The sequence below is a fragment of the Chiloscyllium plagiosum genome, chromosome 4, assembly GCF_004010195.1.
Source record: "Chiloscyllium plagiosum isolate BGI_BamShark_2017 chromosome 4, ASM401019v2, whole genome shotgun sequence".
Lineage (NCBI taxonomy): Eukaryota > Metazoa > Chordata > Chondrichthyes > Orectolobiformes > Hemiscylliidae > Chiloscyllium > Chiloscyllium plagiosum.
Genome location: NC_057713.1, coordinates 17,175,672 through 17,198,795, shown reverse-complemented (window position 1 = coordinate 17,198,795; position 23,124 = coordinate 17,175,672). Strand labels below are relative to the sequence as shown.

Genomic DNA, 23,124 nt, shown 5'->3' with positions numbered 1-23,124 from the left:
GAAGTACGAGTCCGTCTATATTCCAACCTCGAGTCAGACTGGTTCTATTTCCAAAGTAGGAATTTATAAATTGTCACATGGACTGACAGCCTACAGCTTGTGTGCTTTTTGAATAATCTGCAAATACAAATCTGCAAGTGCAAAACCACCCCACAGACTTCTACATACATACATATGTGCGTGTGTGTGAGTGCTCGTGTACATGTGTGAATGTGTGGGAGCAAGAGAGGGAGAGAGTGTGTGAGTGTGTGCGCGCACGTGTGTGTGTGTATCAGAGAGAGTGTGTGTAAGAGTATGTGTGTATGTGTGCTTGCGTGTGCTTGATCTAGGTTTGTTCAACACATCGCATCAGTTGTATGATCCTGTGATCTTTTACTATAAATTCTGTGTCCTATAATCCTGCCCTACTAGTTACCTGATGAAGGAGCAGCACTACGAAAGCTTGTACTTCCAAATAAACCTGATAGACTACAATCTGGTATTGTGTGATTGTTAAATTTGTCCCAATGATAAACATTATTATCAATGCAGCACATACTCTCTGCATCCTGTGTCCATTTTTGACTGCCTTTGAACTTCTCAAGAAGATTTATTTGGCTTAACCATTTTGGAAGATCTTCTTGCACATAGTTAAATAGTATTTACTTCCAACACAGCAGCCAAGAAAAACTTCCACAACAATTTGACAATCGGGAATTAAAATGAATTGATCAACAGTATATTTGTAAAAATTAATCACTGCTTCCCAAACAGATTTTGTACCTGAAACCATTGGTTTGTTCCAGAAGAAACATAAATAAGGAAATGGACTTTATTTTATGCGTCAATGTTGATGAAGGATTCCTATTGATTTCTCATGTACTAAGCTGTTGAAGTTCACTGAAGCACATGCAGCTGCAGCAGAAATAACTACTTGACATTTTGGCCAAATCCAGCGATAGATCAGTGAATTTAATACACTGTCATCGAAGATAGCTGTTATATAACAGGACACTCCAGAAGTGTACATTAACAAATGTTGCCAGTTATAAGGGAGTGATAATTCTCCACTGTGTGTGGATATAGGTGTGAATGAATAATGCAAAGTGAATAATTTCTCCACTTTAAATGTATACAAAGCATTCCTCTAGTTTACAAAAATCTGGTGCTGAAAGTGACAGAATTGCTGACAATGTGCCTTTCATTCCCATTCTCCACATTCATGTTCCATAAATCCTCTAATACAAAAGCTCAATAGAAAATGCATTCCATTGTACACAAGAGTGAATTCCACAGGGTTGCACCCTCAGCAATCCAATAGGGAACAACTGTGGCATATACTTGTCTTGACAGGTATTTTCTTTTATATCTCTGGACCTTTTCTTATGCACTTTATTTGGTCCACAATTTGTGTTCATGATGTCTTTTTTTCCTTCCTTTCTTGTGTCTTGTCTGTTAGTTCTCATTCCTGACCTGTATAACTTCATATTGTTTTCTGTTATGTTATTTTTGTTTTTGTTGTACTGTTAAGCTCTCTCTTAACAGTCTTTCTCTGTACCTCGGTACAGATTTCAATAAAGCTCATGCTAGGAGCTGTAAAATACTATTCTTTCCAGCATATTTTTAAAAGTAGCATACACAAATCTCCAACTTTTTATCACTTCCTTTAAACTTTTCTCTCCCAAACTTTTCTCCTCTTGCAATTTCTGGGTGGTTGGGATAAAGTGGGCCCAGTGGTTTTCTTATCCGTAATTATTTTGTGATAATAGGATCCCACCTGATATATTGGGCAAATCAGGTCTCGGAATGAGGCCTGACTTAATAATCCAGAAGTTTTATTTTTCCTCTTCGTTCCCTCTCGAAGTGGATAACTGACCATATTCACAAGAAGCTGCTAATGTACTTGTAACAAACAAACATAAAAGTTTATTACACTAAATGGAAAGACAAATTATATTAAACTAGATAAGGTCTATTGGAACAAGCTCATCTTAAATATTCAAAAGAAATATCCATTCTCTTTATCTCAGCAATATCCTTAATTCAATCAAACCTCAATGAAGAGTCACTGCTGGTTCCATACTAAGCCTCAAATGGCATCTTTTTAATTGGTTTGATTTCATCAAATTTCTGTATCTTCATCAGATGCAGTCTCTTTTCAGGGAGTATCTCTTTCTTGAATTACACAAAACAAACTGTTAACTTAGCTCATTATCATTTAACATGGATTCCCTAAATTCATGTCTTCAACAGCTTTGTAGAATGTTTTCCCCTCTGACACCGCCATAGCCTTCTACTGAATCTTTCTTCCCATGATTTTTAATAATCTCAGGACTTCTCTACAGCCCTGTCTACTTATAGACTACTAATACCAGCACATCTGCCGTAATGGTCCTCTTTTCTCTGCATGAATTGGCTTCTTGTCCCTTCTCCCTCTCTTTCTGGTAGCCCCAAAGTTCAGCAGTTTTGCCAATTAGCAATTACCTCCTCAGATGAAATGCTGGTCATTTAGCTGAAATCATATGACTGCTTGTAAATGTTGTTTTGGACTCAATTTTCAAAATAATGTTCTGACTTTTAAAACACAGAGATCTTCACAGTTAACTAAAAATCCCCAACTTTAGAACCCAAGTTCTGAAATAACAATAATCATGTATCTGGTTGGCATGGATGAGTCTGTTTCCATGCTGTCCGTCTCTATGGTTCTATGATAATAATATATGAATGGTGACCGAACAATAGATTACATTTCACTGATAGTTTTGTTGTAACATGGCAGTTTTGATTTATAACTAGATTTGAGTGCATGAAATCTTTAACAATGTGAAAGTCAAGTCTCTAGAACACTTATTGAGTGTTCTGTGTAATCACCAAAGTAATGATCAAGAGTTTTGGCGACAATTGTGATCACCTTAGGTTTTCTGCTCACTATTTATCCAAACAATGAGTGTAGCACCAGCATGCCTAATAAGCTCAAATTCACTTGAGTTCTGGAGGCTGGAAAAATTGCTCTGAGACATTTAATGCATGAGATTTACTGGAGATTTTGGGAATCTGACTCAATGGCTGGAAAACCGACAGACTCTCTTTAAGGGAACACTGCAAATCTAAGTTCTAAACAGTGGCACACCTTACCCAGGCTCAAGGACCTAAGGTTGGAAGTCATCTCTGCTGTCAGCTGCCAAAATCAGAGGCTAACAGCAGAAGATGGTGACTGCTGCAGGTTTGATACTAACCTGAGTCAGTATCATGAGATAGCTGACTTGAATTGAATTTATTGTCACGTGCACTGAGGCACAGTGAAAAGCTTTGACTTGTGAGCAATACAGGCAGATCACAGAGTTACGTAGCATAGATAGTAAGTAATAGGTAAACAGTGGCAAAACCAGAACACAGGTACAGGTAAATGTTAAGAGTTTGTGAGTCCATTCAGTATTCTAACAATAGTAGCGCAGAAACGGTTTCGAAACTGGCTGGGGCCTTCTCCTCGATGGTGGACGTTGTAGAAAAACATTGCCAGGGTGGGATGGATCTTTGAGAATGCTGGTGGCCTTTCCTTGACAATGGGATTGGTAGATAGATTCTATAGACGGGAGGTTGGCCTTTGTGATTGTCCGGGCTGAGTTCACCGCGCTCTGTAACCGCCCCTGATCTTGAATGGTACAGTTGCCATACCAGGTACTGATACATCCAGACAGAATGCTCTCGATGGCACACCTATAAAAGTTGGCGAGGGTATTTGCCATTATGGGAACAGGAGAATCGACGTTTCGGGCATAAGCCCTTCTTCAGGAATCATGACCTGCTGCGCTTTTCCAGCAACACATTTCCAGCTCTGATCTCCAGCATCTGCAGACCTCACTTTCTCCTATTTGCCATTATGCCAAATTTCGTCAGCTGCCTGAGGAAAAAGAGACATTGTTGGGCCTTTGTAACCACTGCGTCCACATGAAGAGTCCAAGAAAGCTTGTTGTTGATGACCACTCCCAGGAGCTTGACACTCTCCACTCGTTCCACCTCTGGGCTGTTAATGTGTAGGGGGAGGGGCATGAGTAACATCCTGCCGACTTCATAAAATATGTTAAGTTACAGGTGCAAAAAAGAGCAAGCATTTGCATTTGCTGGATATCTAAATTGAAAACGGTATAAAAAAATCTGGAAATACTCCACAGGTCAGACAACATCTGTGTGGACAGAAACAAAAGTTTACGTTTCAGGTCAGTCAAAACTCTGATAAAAAGGATGTTGACCTGAAAGATTAGGCAATTTTCCCTGACTCTGGCCTGGAAGGGCTGCCAGGGGCAGATAAATACTGAGAGACTGGATCAGGATTTTGGGAAAAATATATAGATAACTAGTATCCCTATTCGGGGCAGTTACTCCAGCCTGCTGGTTATTCACTGGGCAGGCTGCTCCTGTGTCCTCTAAAAAGGTGCTTTTAATCCTTTTGATCCCTCTTTTAGAACAAATGGACTCAGGTTTCTTTCTTTAAACTTTTCTTCATGAGAGGTGTACCCATTAAAGATGATCCACAACTCAAACTTTACAATGAAAAACAATGGTTTGATGTTATTTCTATATAAACAAATTTCCAACCAGATGTTTACACAATTACTCACCCATGTCTCCATCCAACATTGTTCACATATTCATTTCAGGTTAGTACCAATTATCCATGGTGTGGAGGTGCCAGTGTTGGACTGGGGTGTACAACGTTAAAAATCACACACCAGGTTACAGTCCAAGGAGTTTATTTGGAAGTACTAGCTTTTGGAGTGCTGTTCCTGTGGTTGTCTACCTGATGAAAGAGCAGTGCTCTGAAAGCTAGTGCCTCCACATAAACCTGTTGGACTATAACCTGGTGTTGCGTGATTTTTAACCAATTATCCAATCATATTCAAACTGGTACATTTGATTATATTACCTTAACATGTTTTCATCTGCTTATTGCAAGCACATCCTTGTGATTATCAGAAAACCTGTACAGTCCTTCCTTCCCCATTCAGGAATAATGGGCCACCCAGAGGTATTTTTCTCCTTGGCTCCCCAGAACTTTAATTTTATGCTCAATTCTCTGAGAATGGCACCACATTGCCTCACCCGCTTGATACCCAATGGTGCCTCAGGACAGCCTGCTGCTCCTGCTTGGGTTGTCAAACATCTAGAGCTATGGAAATCTAATTGGGCTAGCCTTGTCTACATCTGCAATCTTCAATAGGACGCCAACCTCGGGGACAACCACCCAGAAGACCAACCTGTGGTACATTCCTTAGCCAGTCCTACTCTTGACAAATATGAGGCCAGGACCACTTGGTCCTGATATGGGAGTGCATTCTATGGTAACACTACTTCACAAACCTTGCACTGCTTTTCTCTCTACAGAGCATTTCCATTATTGTCTACTTTTATATTAAAAAGGAACCTTTGTTACCTTTCATGTACTTTAGTGAGAACACCTGGCCAACAAGACCAAATTGAGACGAATGCTCTTTGTTTAACATTTTTCTAACCTGAATTACACAGGCTTTCCTGTGTACAGTATGAATGGGACAATGTTTCTGCTATTTTTCACCTGTGTTCATCATTAGTCACAATGTGCTGCTCACTCGAGGCTGAGAGATAATATCTCTCTCGATTCAACACTGCATTTATTTTCTGTCTGCCAAGCCAAGATCTATTCATAGAATAGAATCCCTACAGTGTGGAAACAGGCCCTTCGGCCCAACAAGGCAGAAGATGGTGCCCTAAATTCATGTCTTCAACAGTTTTGTAGAATGTTTTCCCCTCTGACACCTCCATAGCCTTCTACTGAAGCTTTCTTCCCATGATTTTTAATAATCTCAGGACTTCTCTACAGCCCTGTCTACTTATAGACTACTAATAACAGCACATCTGCCGTAATGGTCCTCTTTTCTCTGCATGAATTGGCTTCTTGTCCCACCACCAAAGAGTAATCCACCCAGGTGCATTCCTCTACCCTATTATGCTACATTTCACCTGACATATGTACCCAACCTACACGTCCCTGACACTATGGGAAATTTAGCATGGCCAATTTATCTAAGCTGCACATCTTTGGACTGTGGGAGGAAACCAGAGCACCCAGAGGGCGCAGACAAGGGGAGAATGGGCAAACTGCACACAGACAGTCACCTGAGGCTGGAATCAAACCTGGGTCCCTGGTGCTGTGAGGCAGCAGTGCTAACCACTGAGCCACTGTGCCGCCCCGTCTATTATTTTAATTAACAAGATTTAGGATTCACTTTCAAAAATTGTTAAGCTTTTTATTGCTTAGTCTAAAATTGCTTTCTAAACTATTGCCCCAGACCCTACCCAACATCAAGACTTAGAGTAACTGCACATTGTCTTTCTCATATGGAGTGGAAACAAGGTCCTGTCTTTTTCACTCTCAGAAGGCAGAGTACAGCCCAAGGGTAATATAGCACTATAGAAATCTAGTATTACCACTTCCATAGGCTCAGGGTTTTCATGGAGTTTGAAAAACTCTGCAGATCTTTAAAAAATGGTGCCCAGACCAGGATGTGAAAATCCCACCCTTACTCCCAATTGGAGAAGGGTGGAGTGCATGATCCCATGGGAAGGAAACCCAAACTCGACAGAGCCATTTGGTCAGAGTGCTGAGTTCAAACTTGGCTGTGTGAAGGCCCTTATCCAATACCCACAACAATGTGGTTGACTGTTAGCTGCTCTCTGGACAATTAGGAATAGGTAATAAATCCTGGCTTAGCCAGTGACATCCTCATCCCATGAATGAATAATTTTTAAAATTACTACAAGGCACAATGGTATCACCGTCTTTAAGACTGCCTCCAAATGTGACTGCTGGGCCATGCAGATAGATTACAGTTAGCACAGCTGTTGCTATATCTGTCTGGGCACAGCAGCTCAAACTCATTCATGGGAATAAAACCTTTAAATATATATGAACGGCTCCAACATGGGTTTCATTGTCTCTGGAATAAAATTGAATTAAATTGAAAAACTTTGCACAAATCAGCCAAAGGAGGCTGAATAAAATATCATAGTCTATTCCAGCTAAGTAAATGCGAGCAACTTCAAATGTTTTAACTCATAAAGTCATCGAGATGTACAGCACGGAAGCAGACATTACCGTATACCGAACTCGTCCCTATACCCATCCAGATGCCTTTTAAATGGTGTAATTGTACCAGCCTCCACCACTTCCTCTGGCAGCTCATTCCATACACGCACCACCCTCTGTGTGAAAATGTTACCCCTTAGGTCCCTTTTAAATCTTGCCTCTCTCACCTTAAACACATGCCCTCTAGTTTTGGACTCCCCCACCCCGAGAAAAAGACTTTGACTAATCTCCCTATCCATTCCCCTCATGATTTTATAAACCTCTATAAAGTCACTACTCAGCCATCAACGATCCAGGGAAAACCATCCCAAGTCTATTCAATCTCTCCCTAGAGCTCAAACCCTCCAATCCTGTCAATATCCTTGTAAATCTTTTCTGAACCCTTTCAAGTTTAACAACATATTTCCTATAGCAGTGAGACCAGAATTGAACACTGTATTCCAAAAATGGCCTAACTAATGTCCTGTACAGCTGCAACAAGTGTAAAAATAGTTATGTCCACTGGGCCGGATGAGATTTATCCTAGGGATTCTCTGGGAAGCCAGGCAGGAGATTGCCACACCTTTGGCATTAATCTTTATGTTGTCATTATCACAGGAATTCTAGTGCCAGAAGACTAGAGAATAGTGAATGTTATTCTTCTGTTCAGGAAGGGGAGTAGGGACAACCCGGGAAATTGTAGACCTGTGAGCCTTACTTCAAAAGTGTTGGAAAGGGTTATAAGAGAAAGGATTTATAATCATCTAGACAGGAATAAGTTGATTAGGGATAGTCAACATGGTTAAGTGAAGGGTAGGTCATGCTTCACAAACCTTATTGAGTTCTTTGAGAAGGTGACCAAATAGGTGGATGGGGGTAAAGCAGTATGGATTTCAGTAAGGCATTTGGTAAGGTTCCCCACAGTAGGCTATTGCACAAAATAGTGAGGCATGGGATTGTGGGTGATTTAACAGTTTGGATCAGAAATTGGTTAGCTGAAAGAAGCCAGAGGGTGGTGGGTGATGGGAAATGTTCACCTTGGAGTTCAGTTACTAGGGGGGTACTGCAAGGATCTATTTTGGGTCCACTGCTGCTTGTCATTTATATAGAATGATGGATTAGTAAATTTGCGGATGACACTAAGGGTCGATAGAGTTGTGGATAGTGACAAAAGATGTTATAGGTTACAGAGGGACACAGATAAACTGCAGAGCTGGGCTGAGAGGTGGCAATGGAGTTTAATGCAGAAAAGTGTGATGTGATTCCCTTTGGAAGGAGTAACAGGAATGCAGAGTACTGGGCCAATGGTAAGATTCTTGGTAGTGTAGATGAACAGAGGGATCTCGGTGTCTGTGTACATAAATCCCTGAAAGTTGCCACCCAGGTTGATAGGGCTTTTAAGAAGGCATATGGTGTGTTAGCTTTTATTGGTAGAGGAAGAAGGCATATGGTGTGTTAGCTTTTATTGGTAGAGGGATTGAGTTTTGGAACCATGAGATCATTCTGCAGCTGTACAAAACTTTAGTGTGGTCACATTTGGAGTATTGCATACAGTTCTGGTCACCGCATTATCAGAAGGAGGTGGAAGCTTTGGAAAGGGTTCAGAGGGGTTTTACTAAACTGTTGCCTGGTATGGAGGGAAAGTCTTATGAAGAAAGGCTGATGGACTTGAGGCTGAAATGATTTGAGGAAAGAAGGTTGAGAGGCAACCTAATGGAGGCATACAAGGTAATCAGAGGGTTAGATCGGTTGGACAGTGAATGTCTTTTTCCTCAGATGCTGATGGCTAACACAAGGGGACATAGCTATAAATTGAAGGGTGATAGATATAGGACAGACGTCAGGGTAGTTTCTTTACTCAGAGAGTAGTAGGGGCATGGAATGCACTGCCTGCAACAGTAGTAGACTTGCCAACTTCAAGGGCATTTAAATGGTCATTGGATAGGCATATGGACGAGAATGGAATAGCGTAGGTTAGATGGGCTTCAGGTTAGTTCCACAGGTCGGCGCAATGTCGAGGGCCGAAGGGCCTGTACTGTGCTGTAATGTTCTATGTTTTATGTTCTAACATGGCATTGCAACTCCTGCACTGGATGCACTGACCAATAAAACAAGTGTACCAAGTTCCTTCTTCACTACCCTGGCTACGTGTGACTCCACTTTCAAGGAACTGCTACAGCTAGTCCTTTCATGATATTGCTGCTTTTAAGGAACAATTTTCTCATCCCTGTACTCAGTGTATAGCCCCTTCCACAACAGCTTAGAAACATCCTCTCTGTGCATAAAGACCCATTCCCCTACTATTTAGCTCTCAGTTCACGGGGGCTTCCTTTTCTGGAGCTGATCGCTCTTTCTATCTCCTGAATCAAGTGAAGTATAAGCAGCAGAATGTGATAGTGAACTTGTACAAGGCACTTGTTCAACCTCAGCTGGAGTATTGTATGCGGTTCTGGGCACTGCTTTAAGGCATGCGAAAGAATTGGAAAGAGTGCAGAAACGCTTTACATGAATGGTTCCAGAAATGAGAAACTTCAATTGTGAGGATAGATGGAAAAAGTTGGGACTGTTCACTTCGGAGAGAGGCAGGCCAAGAGGAGATTTGATACAGGTTTTTAAAACCATGAGCGGGCTGTGCAGAGCAGATAAGGAGAAGCTGTTCCCGCTCATAAAAAAAGAACAAGAGGGCATAGATTTAAAGTGATGTGCAAACGAAACAAGAATACTGTTAGAAAAATGTTAGAAAAGAATACTGTTAAAAAGCACACAGATGTAGTTGAGCTGTGGAATGTGCTACCTGGAAGTATGGTGGAGGCAGACTCAACTAATACATTCATGAGGCATTGGATGATTATTGGATTCAATGGTGTGCAGGGATATGGAAAAAAGACAGGAAATTTGCTCTTGGGAGTAGAACTGGGGCAGGCACAATGGGCCAAATGGCCTCCTTCTGTGCAGTTACAATTTTGTGATTTTGTGATTCACCTTGCTCCTTTCTTCCCATGGCCAGGATTTTTAACATGTCTTTCCATCAATCCTTCCAAAGAGTCAATAAGGCCCACACATTATTGCTGATCCTGGCTGCCTTGAGCATTCATTGCATGGAGGTGGGGCTTCTCATGGTCACTTGGTCACCTCATGGAGCTGTCAGCCTCTCTGGTCCCAGTCGCACCAGAAGCTGCAGTGATCGGACCCCCAGAGGCTAAGTCCAAGAGTGTGAGACCAGGTTTGTAGAGGGGGTTCCTGGCAGGGATGTGTTTAGTGGTTCTCAATGGAAAGACCCAAGGGGGATAGTGCAGCCAAAGGGAGGGAGCACCTGTATTGGGCACTGGGGCTGGACTAACATTGGAAGGAAGGTATTATTGAAGGTTCCACACCCCACCACTTCCCCATCTAATGTCCGAGCAGGAGATTGCTTTTCAGGCTTCCCTCATCTCTGAAATACTCACAACAGCCTGAAAATTGAGGCTGGTTGGGAAATAGCTCTTAACGGGTCATTAATCAGTTGCTTCAGGGCCTTAATCAACCAAAGCTGGCCAGGCCCGCCTAGACGTCACCCGTCCTACTGTGAAAGTGTGTGGGAGCCTGGGTGGGGGAGGATATCTGGGGACTTTTATGTCCTGCTCCAGCTGGCCTATCTACAAACTGAGCAAGAGAATCTGAGGTTCTGCACTGTGTTCCTTTGAAAACTTTTAACCTTTCTGAGAGCCGTTTCAAACTAGACGCACATAATATTTTTCCTCATATGATCAAGGAGGCCTGGGCTTTGACCTTGCAGTTCCAGTTGTAATTTTGATATTATTTTTTATGTTGCCAGTAGGTGAATCTGGTATTCTCATGTTTTCAGTGACTTTCCTCGATATCAAATCGAAAGAGTAACTCTGCAGCCTGTTAAACTGTGTTGAGTCTGTCTTTAGCACAATGACAGTTCTGCCAAGGTGTCTTAAACGATATACCATTTTGTCTGGATCTCTGTGTGTCCCAGTTTCGCTCGGATGTAGTTGTTGCATACGTTCAATTGTATATTTTGTAGATGAGAGAGGGTGAGGAATGGTTCTGGGGAAGAGTTTGTAAAATATTTTATACTTTCTCCTATGTCTCTGTTTTTAAGAACACACTGTGTGACGCATTGCATTCTGGAACAGAATGATGATGAGGTAACCTCCTCAAAGCTCTCAATGGTACAGTTATCACTGAATATGTGAACAATAAACGTTCCATGGTGATCATTCCTCCCTGTGGAAAGATGTCCATATCTGATTATCCTTTAGCCTTGACAGCACAACCGAGATTAGAAAGCCAACATTCAGGCAATTGTTGGAAAAAGCTTGCCCTATAACCGTTATGAGGTACAATGCATTAGTGTCTGAGAATGCTGTGGCCCAACACCAATCCTCAGCATTTCAAGTGGAGAGATGTCGCTGCTTTGGCAGAAAAGAGATGGATACACAAAACCACAGTCAATCTTCCTGTACAGAAGTATTGACCTAATCCCACTCGCATTGAAAATAACGCCATTTGTCACCCCACTGCCTGATGCTGTCTATATCTGTCTGTAGTGATTCAGTAGCTATTTATTTTTTAGATGAGGAGTTAATCACTCTGTAGACGATGTTGTTCTCTGAAAAATGACTAACATCAGTATTGATGTCTTCCCCCAGGTCACTGATTAAGACAAATGAACAGTCGAAGAAGTATGCACACTTTGCTAGAGAATCCGTGTACTGAACGTATGAGAGAATGGTAACTATAGCTAAGAGCAGAAATAGGCGGACAGAGAAGGTGTTAAGTTTATCATTACTCTCATGCAGCTCATATAGGCTCAATCTGAGCTAGGTTGAGACAATGGATTGGTCCTCGCTTTACTTAAATCTGTTTGGTTTTGGAATGTAGGCAACACCTCAAAAACTACATTTTTCTCATCTTCTGGTTGTCCCTTTATGTTCTCAGCCCATTTACCAAGTTTGAGTATGTCTTCATTTGACTTTTGCAATTTCCCAGCCTACTCTTTACTTTGGCTGACCTATGTTTTCCGAGTTCGGGAAATACATTAGGAAGAGGTTAACCATCTGCCGAGCAATGCAGCAAGTGGCGTGATGCCCAGTATGGGGTGGATCCTACATCCCTGGCTCCTGGAAGCTGGGTGTATAACTGGCATTCAGTACATCTACTGAAAGTAAGCATATCTGTCGCATCCATGGCATGCACAAGGTACATTTGGAGAGACAATATTAGGGAAAAGCCATAGCTCAGAAGGCAAAAGTAAGTCTTTAGGATTTACCACCACCCCTTCTCCTACTGTTATAAATGCTAATGGGGGCACTCTGAAGGTCAGGGGTGGAGCTCTTGGATGTCATTGCAATTTGTGGCCTCCTCGGGGTAGCCCTTTATCCAAGTTATGCTCAATGCGGCAATCAATGTCTCATTCATTATTGCCATTTAGTGCAGAATTGGTCTCACTGCAAAGCAGAACTTACCACAACCAGGATTGCCTGTTATTTGCCATTTATTTGTGATCTCTATTAAAAAGGAAATGCATGTGAAGCTAGATCAGTTGGATCCTGTGATTTCTGAAGATGAAACCATCAGCAGATGATAAGCAATACACTGTTGCTAGAAGCACCTCTTTAGAAACACCAATTTAAAATATTTTAGAAGTGCCTGATTACATTTCTAGTGGGAGAGAGCTTGAAACCTGCTCTTAGAATAGACAGTAAGCATGTCAACATCTGTTCTTTGGCCCATCAAATCAAATTATAGATTCACCCTCACTCAATACTGGGTCATTAAAAATAATCTCACTGACAGCTCACGTGTAAGGATTGTCCCAGGTTGTGACAGCCAGAATCGAGATGGCAGCTTGGACTAGATGCTAAGAATCTTGTTAATTTCCAATCCATATGCAGAGGCAGCTGCCAATTTCCAACTGATGCAACTAGCTGTGCCTGCAAGGCACATCACTGGTTTGACAGCACTAAGAGAACACAGCTCAGCATAATCTGATTTCTCTTCATACAATCATAGGATCTCTCTCTCTCTCACACACGCACACACACACACACAGGCAGGAGGCATTGTGTCAGTACTGGCTCTTTGAGAGAGCGATCAAATATAGGCCTCTGCAATCCAATTGCCTTTGGAAGTTCCAGTAGAACCTGATCCACCATCCTTTCTGTGGTATACACTTCACATCTTCACAATGTGTTGTGACAAAACTCCCAATTTCCATTCTGGTTCATCTTCCAATTAATTTAAACCTGTGACCTCCAGTCATTCACATTCTTGCCAGAGGAAATTGATTCTCTCTATTTGCTTGACCATAACCATCACAATTTGGAATCCTTCAATTGGATCTCCTCTTGCGCATTTAGAATCATAGAGATGTGCAGCACGGAAACAGACTCTTTGGATCAACTGGTCCATGCCAACTAGAGATTCTAGTCCCATTTGCCAGCATTTGGCCCACATCCCTCCAAACCCTTCCTATTCACATTCCCATTCAGATGGGAATTTCTGTTCGAAGGAAATCAATCCCAGCTTCTGTCAACCCTTCCACATAATGAAGTCCTCCAGCTTCTTTTTCCTTTATTCTTTTAGTAAAGGGGGACTTTGAGCACAGTGGAATTCAGCCTTGCAGTAACTAAATGAATATTTATTTCAACCATTTTGCATTTGTCAATGTCAGGCCACCTGCACTAAAGCTGATAATATTTCTCCTGTTTATCTGTCTGGTTGTACTTATTAAGCATTGCAATTGAGGCAGTGCCAGCGAAAGCAGTGTGACAATTGATGAGTAAAAGCTTTGGTTTCATTCAGCTGTTGAAAATGAGTAGTCTGCTGGCACACCTCTTTTGAAAGAAACTCTTCAAGCCGGCTGGAGCTACAGAAAATTGCACGGCTGCTGCTTAAGGGCAAATTCTCCGCAAGATTCAGTGGCAATGAAGCCGATGTACATCAGGTACATGACTCTATCAAAGAGCCACAGACCTGACTTCTGAAACAAAGCCAGAAGTACGGAAAACTGAATCTAAATGTTAATCAACCTTTGTGCGGTTAATGCACATGTTGAAGTTCCATGTGCAAGCCATTCACTTTTGACGAAATTGTAACATGTCTGCTCACTTCTGAAGTACTGGTTGAATTGCTGAACGTTTGCACCATTTTTTGGCTCAGAAATTCTTGTGTATGCAGACCCTTCCCCCTCCCTCAGTTATTAGAACTTGCTTCTTCTGCCTTGTTTCCAGCAAAACAAATCATTCAAATAATATTTCAGCATGTCCACCAAACTCAAGAGATAGGCAAGGGAATCTTGCAAGCATCAAAACTTAAAACAGCTGCAGTCAAACTTAAAGGGATTTGCTTGTGTCACAACTGTGCCATTCCAATATCGTAGATTTTTAAGCGAAAAACAGTTAAAAGAACATTTCTGCTTTAAAATCTGTAATTTGAAAAGCAAACATCTAAGTTAAGCTTCAGAAGTTCTTTCAAGATAGAAATCACAGCAAACGACTGTCTGTTGCATTGAGGTGGTTCAAAGTCTACTGAGATGTCTTATCTGAACGTCAAGTACAAAAGGAGACATTTAGAATTAAATTAACCCTTGGTCAATGCAATGAGTCCGTCTGAAGGTGCGAGAATTAAAATCTTCCAGTAGAACAAGAGACCGGAAAAGATTTCAACATAATTAAATTCTTTGCCCGGTGGATCAATGGCTCATTTGAAAATAACATTGCAGCCATTTTTCTTTGGTTCTGATAAAGACAGTTTGTGAAAACCATTTTCTGCAGACCCCTCAGGAAAATCTCTGAGAAACAAGATCAGAGCGCACAGGTTCTCAGCTGGCGGGAGCACAAGATAGTGAGGAATTCAGAAACCAGCTGCTGTCTCCATGAAAGAGTCCAGACAACCTGCAAATGTTGTAACTGCAGATCTAATGAAGAACAAGAAATCAAATTTCCCTCCACCCAGATTCGCCTGGCCTGATGAGTCTATCTGCACTGACTATTTTACTACAGACGCCTTCACAGCTACTTTATCTGACTTTAAGTGTCAGTCTCTTTGCTTTAGAATGAGAAACCTTTCAAGCTACAGGCTGATCTTAGAGACTGATCTTGCATGTTTATAAGTATCCTCTATCAGTAACTACCTTAAACATTTGTTTATGTTTGTATTGGCAAATAACCTTTTCACTTGAATAACCAATGAACTAACCTTCATCTTGTTGAAGACTAAAGCTTTGCTGTTACTTATTTTTAAGTTGAAACATGATAAAAGGGTTATATAGGAGCATTTTTGTTCCTGGATCCCCCTTTGGAAATGCCGGAAGTTGCTGTGATAGTTGGGGGTTAAGGTATGTGCCCAAATGCCCAAGACTCAATTTATTTACAGGAGTTTTTGCAGTGCAAGGGCATATTGAAGATGGGGCGGCTGGAAGAAAGAAATGTTGGACAGCATAATGAGACTGAAGAAGGAGTTCATGGGCAAGTGGTTGTAGAACCATTAAAAAAAAATGATGACTGCTTTAAATCAGAAACAAACACAGAAATTGTTGGAGAAATTGAGCAGATCTGGCAGCACCTGTGAAGAGAAATCAGAGTTAACGTTTCAGGTCCGGTGACCCTTCCTCAGAACCATGTTGTTGGTGTGGAACCATTTTTTTGTTTTAAACTTGGTGAAATGAAGAAATTGGTTGAGGCATTGCCTGAACATTATCCTGCAAGTTAGTTTGAAACCAACACAAATATTGCAGGTCTTTAAAAGAAATTGCAGAAGCAGATGACAAACATTTAAAATTTTAAAAAAGCTGGCAAAATAGACCACTAAAACAATAAAATCAACTGGGATAGATTAGGGTGTTCAACTTGCAGCCTTGGCAATTTATATGTAAAATATCCTGAACTAGTCAGGTCCTATTTTTGCTTATGTTTCTTCTTGGCTGATTCATCAAAAGATTTGGAAAGGGCTGTGTTTATGCCACTGCTCCCTGATGTGCGAATATCATGTCAAAACCTCATGGATCAGTTAATATAATAGGAACATGAATTTAAACTGCAACCTTCCTATCTCCCGGCCTTCCTGATAGTCCTTAAAATCTATCTCTTTGACATACATTTGTTCATATCCTGATTCTTTTGTCATGTGATTTCATGCCAACAACCATGAGTTTGGGTTAAAGACTGTTGGAGGACAAGGCATAGTAAAGAACTATCTCTAGCCTTAAGCTTCTTTAGTACTCTGTTTATTGTATATTAATACTAGATACACTTATGCACTGTAATCTGTAATATGCCAGGCTCTAATCATGATGTTATTGACTGGTTTTGTACATCCACTCTCTTCAAATGCCCTGAAATCTGTCTACGCTCTGGTATTGCCTCCACCTTTTTTTTATTTATTCATTTGTGGGATGTGGGCTGGCCAGCATTTATTGCTTGTCCCTAGTTGACCTTGAGAAGGTGGTGGTGGTGAGCTCCCTTCTTGAACCCACTGTACTCCACCTGGTGTGGGTTGACCCACAATGCCATTAGGGAGAGTATTCCAGGATTTTGACCCAGCCACAGTGAAGGAACAGTGACATATTTCCAAGTCAGGGTGGCGAGTGGCTTAGAGGGGAACTTGAAGACGGTGGTGTTCCCAAGCATCTGCTGCCCTTATCATTATTGATAGAAGTGATTGTGGGTTTGAAAGGTGCTATCTGAGAATATTTGGTGAATTTTTGCTGTGCATCATCATCTTACAGGTGGATACTCTCCCATTTGGATTTATCCTGAGTTTGCTGGTTAGCCTTTGACCCTGACCTTTCATTTGTCTCCACGTCAGAGAGTTGATTTTTTTTTACCTTTAATTCAGAAGAAAGTGAAATATTTCACTTTTCTTCATATTCAGTGCAGCAAGTGTTTCTTGAATGATCTATGGCAGCTTGTCTTTCTGATGCCTCACTGATACCATGGATTGTGATGAGTGTGCGAGGTCACAGCATGCTGTTATATCTGCAGTTACTGCTCCAGGAGTGTGTACAATATAAAACACTGCAACCTCCAGCGGGATTGATTGTAGCTCCAGTCCAGCCCTATTGATCCTGCTCATGGAAATGATGAACCATTGCATGTTCAAATTTTCACATTCATAGGTTCCTCATGGTTTGCTGTGTCTGTGAGAATGTGTGTGTATATTTTATTAAAGCATTTATAAACACTGTAAATTGGCACTTGCCCCTCAATTAACCTTTGGCACCAGTTTTCTGAGGGCAAATTATTTTAATTGTCAGAAACACTTTTGGTTGTTGTGATGACATGGATGTTATCCACAAGACTGATGGTGTGAAACATGTGCTTGCCTCTTTTTATCTAACTAAGCACATTATCAGATTCTAGATTGTCAATCATTTTGTGTTTATGCCTTTGGTGGGAGACCAGATGGTCTTCACTGTAGCTTGAAGGTAATCTTTGTGTGCGGTCTGTTTGGGCCAGTGCCCAGCTCTTTGTACCTACATCAGCCTTTACTCTGGTGCGTTGTCTTTGCCAATGGCCACATGCCTTGCAAAATTGTTTGAGAGCTGGGTATACAGATGGCTATACCTTCCACGTGTCTCGTTATGTCTGCGTATTCTCGCAAGTGCCTGAACTGATGAATTTGTTCTTTAGACCTGTAAGCTACATCAACCTGCAAGGATTGGTTTGTACTTATGATCATCCTTCAGTAGCTGTTCAATGGTTTCAGTCATTGATTGTCTCACAAATGTGTCTGAGAATCTTCCACGGATGTCGCCACTTATTCAACAATATATTTTGTGACAAAAAATAGCAATTGCTGGAGAAACTCAGCAGGTCTGTCAGCATCTGTGGAGAGAGAAAGCAGAGTTAACATTTTGGGTCCGCTGACACCTCTTTAGAACCATTCAAACCTGGTGAGTTTTTCCAGCAATTTCTGTTTTCCTTTCTGATTTCCAGCTTTCACAGTTCTTTGATTCTTTTTGCCAGCTCCCATCTGAAAAATCCCATGATGAAACCTTTTCTCTGCATCTGCTCACAAAATGGTTGGCTTTTATAAAAATGGCATGAATTCTAGACAAGAAGTCCAGGAGCTTAATGTGACACCAAATTTGCCTTAATATGATCCATATCTTTCAGGGCTTTTTTCACAAAAATATATTTTGGGATATTTCAGCTGTTTCTCCTGACATATTAAGTCCATGTTGATCTTTGTTTTCAACTAATACTTTAATACCTTGCTTTTCTGCATTGGGCACTCCTTAATCTGGAAATCATTGCTTTGACTGTTGGTTAAGCAGTTTGAATTCTGTTAGGAAGTCTGCTGTGTCCCAGTTTTAACTAGAGAATATTGTGGGCACTCTGACAAGGTACCTTTAGCCTTCTCTTGCATGCTGTTGATCTGGCACAAGCCTTTTTTCATAGAATCATAGAACATAGAACATAGCAACGTATAGCACAGAACAGGCCGTTTGTCCTATGATGTTGTGCCGAGGTTTAATCCTAACATAAAATATAACTTCACCTACGCACCCCTCAACTCACTGCTATCCATGTGCATGTCCAGCAGGCACTTAAATGTCCCCAATGACTCTGCTTCCACCACCACAGTGCATTCACAACTCTCTGCGTAAAGAACCTACCTGTCTCCTCTATACCTTTATTCTAATATCTTAAAACTACAACCCCTTGTACCAGTCAATCCTGCCCTGGGGAAAAGTCTTTGTCTATTGACTCTATCTATTCCTCTCATTATCTTGTACACCTCGATCAGGTCTCCTCTCTTCCTCCTTCTCTCCAGACAGAGAAGTCCGAGCTTATTCAACCTTTCTTCATAAGGCAAGCCCTCCAGTCCAGGCAGCATCCTGGTAAACCTTCTTTGCACCCTCTCTAAAGCTTCTGTATCTTTCCTATATAGGGTGACCAGAACTGGTCACAATATTCCAAGTGTGGCCTCACCAGGGACTTGTAGACCAGGGTCTCATAGAATCCCTACAGTGTGGAAACAGGCCTTTTGGCCCAACAAGTCCACACTGTCAGTCTGAAGAGTAACCCACCCAGACCCATTCCCCTACCCGATTATCCTATATTTACCCCTGACTAATGCACCTAACCTACACATGCCTGAACACTATGGGCAATTTAACATGGCCAATTCCCCGAACCTGCACAACTTTGGATTGTGGGAGGAAACCGGAGCACCCGGAGGAAACCCATGCAGACATAGAGAGATGTTGCAAACTCCACACAGACAGTCGCCTGAGGTTGGAATCGCACCCTGGTTCCTGGTGCTGTGAGGCAGCAGTGCTAGCCATTGAGCCACCGTGCTGCCCTTTTCTCAAGTGAGTTAAACTGGCATCTTTATAGAAATTTGTTTAGTTACTAGCATGATGTGTTAACACACTCTCCAATGGAGAAAGTGAGGACTGCAGATGCTGGAGATCAGAGCTGAAAATGTGTTGCTGGAAAAGCCCAGCAGGTCAGGCAGCATCCAAGGAGCAGGAGAATTGACGTTTCGGGCATGAGCCCTTCTTCTTCATTCCTGAAGAAGGGCTCATACTCGAAACGTCGATTCTCCTGCTCCTTGGATGTTGCCTGACCTGCTGCGCTTTTCCAGCAACACATCTTCAACACTCTCCAATGGTCTCATTAACAAAGAGATCAAGGTTTTTCTCATGCAGTTTAGCGCAATCCAAAACAGTTCTTTTCTGTACCTGCACAGGCATGCTGACTGACTGTTCACAAATGATATACTTCACTGTGAGGCTTTCAACTGCTGTTCATCATGTCACCTTAATGATAATGATCCAGCAATCATTTGGCCATCAGAGATTGATTAATTCTGTGGGTTAGTTTAATATAGTAAAGGCATCACAAGTTATGAGGTAGACATTACAGCTAACTGACTGATTTCCAAGGATATAGCTTGAAGACTCACAGGCAACTAACTGACAGCCAGAGCCACAACACAGCACACAGAGTCCTTAAATGCGAACTCATTTAAAGACAAGGCACACATTCCACAATTATTGCCCCTCCACTGAGGGCAAAAAGAAAATTGATTAACTGGTTATTAATTTCATTGCTTGTTGTGGACTATCCTTTACCTGATCGGCAAATCATTTTAAAATCATGTATACAGTAAGGCAAAGAGTAAGTCGCCATCGTCCCATTGGGATGCTCTCTTTTACGAGAGAGAGATGACTGATGGTGGTTTAATCTGAATGTCTCCATTCCTCAGAAAAAGGAAAGGTTGAGAAGGCAGGACCTTCATGGTCACCTCAGCAGGTTTGCCAATTGAACCTGTGTTGTTGGTGTCAATCTGAGTCGCAAGCCATTCAGCCAACTGAGCTAAGTGTCTGAAGTACTTTGGGATGATGAACTGCAATAGGCTCAGTAACTATATTTACTGAATGCCTCCAACCCTTCCTCTCCTAAATTCTATTCTCTCCTAAATTTCTTAATTTCTCTACTTCTCGAACCTCCTTGAAGGCGTTCCTTAAAACTTTACTCTTCAGTTTGACTCTCTCTCCTAATATGACCTTTTTTTGTTAACAGTCCTGTGAATGTTTTGCCATGTTTAGAGTTTGTTATGAATGAAAGATATTGTTACTGGTGTGTCATTCAAGATGTTACCTATAGAGGGTGCCTGAAGAGTCCATCCTGTATCCCATTGTACATAAGCAGATGAATATGTACCATGCACCTACATTGCATTTTAAGTTTGCATCTTTGGGTTCACAACATTAAATATTAATGTAACAATGTAGTTTGAAGTGGCAGTGAATTATATAGGTTATGCTATTGGCAATTGTAAAACACTCAGGAAACTCACCATTGGGCGACTGTCTGCGTAGAGTTTGCACATTCTCCCTGTGTCTATGCAGGTTTCCTCTGGGTGCTCTGGTTTCCTCCCACAATCCAAAGATGTGCAGGTTAGGTGGATTGGCCATGCTACATTGCCCACAGTGTCCAGGGATGTGCAGGCTAGGTGGATTAGCCATAGAAATGTAAGCCTACAGAGATAGGGTAGAGGGCTGGGTCTGGGTGGGATGCTGTTTGGACAGTTGGTGTGGACCTGATGGGCCAAATGGCCTGCTTCCATACTGTATGAAGTCTATGGATTCTATGGTCTAAAACTTGGCAAAGTCTCTGTTTAATTGGGTAAGAGATAGTAAATTCTCGGTACTATGAATTTCTGGATTAATTCACCTACATTCTGATCTCTTTTGATTGCTTGATTTTTTTTGCTGTGTCTGACATGTGCTGACAAGTAGACATTTTAGTTCTTCTGTGGGAAGGCCACCCTGGAATAAAAAAATAGCAGCTGATGAACACATGGACGCTTGTTCATTCAATCCTTTTCCTTCCTTCCCAATCCTTCCTCCTTCCTTTCTTTCCAGAAACATCTCTCTCCAAACCAACATCCTAAACTGAAGGTTCTTGGCCTTAATTGTTAATCCATGTTTCAGCTGTATTCTCCCAAAAACAATGAAGTACCATATTCAATATTTAAGTGACGTCACTGTGCATTATGTGTTCACTCCCTAATATGCTGTGACAGCAGCAAGCTTTTAGTGGAAGGTCCAATCCTGGGTGAGAGTTGCCTGTGAATACATAAAGAAGTTGACTTGGCAAAATCATTCAAAGAGAGCCCAGCTCCCTTCATATCAGAAGGCATTGACTTTGCTGCTTTGTGAGCCCACTGCTTTACCATTAGGATTGGAAAGTCAACCTTGCTGTGTTTATGTTGCGTAGGTAGACTTATCAATGAGTCCCTCTGACACTGAGTATCACGCAACAATAGCACAGCTTACTGTGAACACCCACTCAAAGCTCAGTGCTCATGTAGAGATGTGTACATGAATACATTCATAATCCAAAGAAGACTGTAATCATTGCTTCCTCTTTGGGTTGGCGTGATGAGAATGGTGTGGGGTGCCTTGTTTTAGATGATTCTGCAATAATCTAGGTACATTTTAACAGCAAATAACATGCTAACACCAAACGGATCAACCCGTGTCTCTTCCACGAGATCTCTCTTGGTCATGTGATGTTACATCATCAGTACATAGAGTCATACAGATGTACAGTATGGAAACAGACCGTTCGGTTCAACCCATCCCTGCCGACCAAATATCCCACCTGCCAGCACCCGGCCCATATCCCTCCAAATCCTTCCTATTCATATACCCATCCAAATGCCTCTTAAATGTTGCAATTGTACCAGCCTCCACCACATCCTCTGGTAGCTTATTCCATACACGTACCACCCTCTGTGTGAAAAAGTTGCCCCTTAAGTCTCTATCTTTCCCCTCTCACCCTAAACCTATGCCCTCTACTTCTGGACTCTCCGACCCCAGGGAAAAGACTTTGCCTATTTACACTATCTATGCCCCTCATAATTTTGTAAACCTCTATAAGGTCACCCCTCAGCCTCCGACGCTCCAGGGAAAACAGTCCCAGCGTGTTCAGCCTCTCCCTATGATCCCATGTTGAACCGCTACTGATAGAATCCTTTCCCTTGTGCTGTGAAAGTAATGAATGATATGGCAGGATCTTCTGGATCCAGACCTCTGGATTGCCTTTGTCTGTGTATTCCTTTGACTCTGTGGATGAAGTCGAGAGAGACTAGTGCAACAAAGGCCAAACACTATGGTCATTGGATATGAGAAACAAAATAAAAGGCAGCTGGGTTGTTCAGAAGATCAGGTAGCATTTGTGGAGTGAAAACACAGTTAACCTTTCACATAGTCTTCAAAATTTGAAGGAAAATATTTGTAACCATCATTCAAATTGAAGAGGAAGAGAATTAGCTGCAGGATGAGACCACATGGGCTGTCCAGCCTGCTCCATTATTCAATACAATAATGGCTGATCAACTCCGCTTTTAGCCCACTCCCCATTTCCCTGATTTCCTGAATGACCAAAAATCTATCTACGCACAGCCTTAAATACATTTGATATTGGAACTTCTACAACCTGTTAGGATGTAGAATTCCAAAGAATCATTGCCTTTTGAGAGAAAAACATTTTGCTCATCTCAGTTTGAAATGA

The 23,124-nt window shown here is 41.7% G+C and overlaps 1 protein-coding gene across 5 annotated transcripts in view; it reads left to right on the top strand.

Moving 5' to 3' along the window:
- The window catches only part of LOC122548881 (receptor-type tyrosine-protein phosphatase mu-like), a 701,186-nt gene that overhangs the window by 142,330 nt on the left and 535,732 nt on the right, over window positions 1-23,124 (top strand). The window lies entirely within an intron of this gene.